Genomic DNA, 2,563 nt, shown 5'->3' with positions numbered 1-2,563 from the left:
TACAGCTGTTACTTTTAGCAGGCGCCCTGGATCCAGTGTACAGTCATTCAGGTCTGAAGGCTGTGGTTAAGTAGACTGAACACTGGTCCTAGAGCCCCCACTTATATACAGTTAGTGATACAGTGAAAACAATACAGATGATGTGGCTTGCTTCCATAGGTTCAGGCTTCAGGAAGGTCCAGTATAATGCAGGTCATTGGCCAGTTAAAACAATGCCATCCAGGGGTGGGCTTAGCTTCTCCAGAAGATGCATACTTAATTTTCTCTCCAAGAACTGGTTCAAACTGGTCTATTAGCATTACACAGACAATATCATTCTCATCATTTATTCCCTATCATCCAAAGCTAGCATACGCAATGTGCGAATCTTTCGGCGAATGAACCGGACATCTGTGGATAAATAGGGGATTAGAATGATACCAAACATGACATCTTTCCTGTGACCTGAACCTTTAATCTCACTAATGTGCATATAACATAATATTTTACCACAAACTCTGCTACATTTCAGCACAAATAACTATGTGTTGCAACTATTTTTAATATGAGCTAATTACAAGTGTGTGTGTTTGTGTAAATGTGTGTAAAAGTGTCTGCCACGTGTTGCGGTGGAGTATTCTCTTCCACGTCGTAGCATGCCATACGCATAATTTCAGACAAAGGCAATCAAGTTGTTAGATATTAATTTAAAAGACCATATCCAATTATCTGACTTCGACAATAACCATGTCACCTGTTGCTGCTTCAAATGGCTCTTGCTGTGAGATACATCCTGACAAAAGTTAGTTTTTGGACTTCTGAATAGACTTTGTGGGGTTGGTCACAGCTGGACATCCTTGAAGCCCAAGACAGCATTTTGAAGGCCTATCAAAGGAAAATGTCTTCATAGTTCATATTTTGGGAAATCCAGGTGCCACTCCATACTGAGGAGCAGAAATCACACCAGGGTTGTGAATGACAGGTACGGGTGGTATCCGGAAACAGCTAAAATCACATATCTTTGGAAAAGGTATGTCACATCGTCAGAATTTCATCATGTTTGGTATCAAAAGATGGACAGAGTCATAGGGGATTTATTAATAATAAAATTGGGTCTGTGTGAAGGCTCCACAGAAAAGTTAGGTCACCTAGTAGAATTGGTTAGTAAATCAGGCAACATGCAAATGGTGATTGAAAAAAGTGTCAAAAGCCACAACCCCCTGGGGATAGAAAGAGGTGTGGAAGTGTCTTTAAAAAAACTGAGACCAGTTTTAGCAAATCATCAGACTTTTTTGGGAAATCAATTCACATTGATAAGCTGTCCATCTTCCTAGCCAATTTCCCGTGTCACAGATTATGCAACTCAAGTAAGTGCTATTCTGAATGTAACCCCTTTTATTTTCAACTATTTTGCTTGTATGTGTTATACTTTTCCACAGAGAATATCACCGACTGGTATTAGCGCTACTAACTTGAGAGGCGCGGAGTCTAACACACCACCGGTGTTCACTCGGGACCCTCGCAAGGAGGTTTGGGCTTGGCTGTGTGCGATGTGCAGGTCGCGGTTCTCCCAGGAAGTCACCAGGGCAGCGAATAGGGTAGTCAGATAGGCCGAGTCGAAACCAAGGAAGCGAGGTACCACAGAGAGTAGGCAAGAGTAGTCAGGGACGGTCCAAAGGTCAATACCAGTGCGGGCAGCGAAGTACAAGGGAGATCCGGAAGAGAGGTCAAACAAGCCAAGGAGTCTATACACAGGAGTTCAAGAACAGGAATGCAAACTAAATGCTGGAGCAGGGTAGAACCAATACTCTGGCACTAGACATGTGTCAGAGGCTGCTTTAAATACTCTAAGGTGCCTCCTGATTGGGTTAGGGAGATTTAGGCGGTTTAGACATGCTGGCTGCAGACAGGTGAGTAGAGATAGAGTTCTGCTGCTAGGCAACAGGACGTGGATTGCGGAGAGAAGGTGCCCATCTCCGGCGCCTGTGGAGAGCGCGGAGATGGCACCTGACCGTATGTCAATCTATTAATTATTTATTCATTATTATGTTTTATATATGTATGCCCTGTACTTTTGCATATTAAATCTATAATTTAATATGTAGCGTCCTTGATACTCTAACAAATCCATTAGCCTGTTAAGAAGAATATAGCTCGACCAAGTTAACCCTTTGAATGCCAGTGTGTGATTTTTTTAATACATTTCATTAACAAGCTGTGTAACAGTCTGGAGGTGTGAAGAGTTAACCCTTTGCTTGCTGGTGTGGGTATTGCTAGTCTGTGGAAAGCTAGAAGCCTTGTATATTGGTGTCCTATTGCCTGTATTCAATAGGTGGTGGCAAGCCTGAAGTGTGTGAGGTGTGAGTGCTGTTTGGGGGTGATTCAGTAGGTCTATAATCTGTGTGATAGGTAAAGAGAAACTGCGGGATGGAAACACGTGACCTCATACAGCAAATCACCTTAAAGTCACGGCAACTGGGAGCATGTTCGTGACAAATTGGTGGCATAGCGGTGAGATTATTTAATTTCTTAGAGTATTAAGTGCATGGTTTAAGCAATTAACCCTTGCACTTATAAACTGATT

This window comes from Mixophyes fleayi (assembly GCF_038048845.1).
Source record: "Mixophyes fleayi isolate aMixFle1 chromosome 9 unlocalized genomic scaffold, aMixFle1.hap1 SUPER_9_unloc_2, whole genome shotgun sequence".
NCBI lineage: Eukaryota > Metazoa > Chordata > Amphibia > Anura > Limnodynastidae > Mixophyes > Mixophyes fleayi.
Note: the sequence above shows the minus strand (reverse complement) of the source record.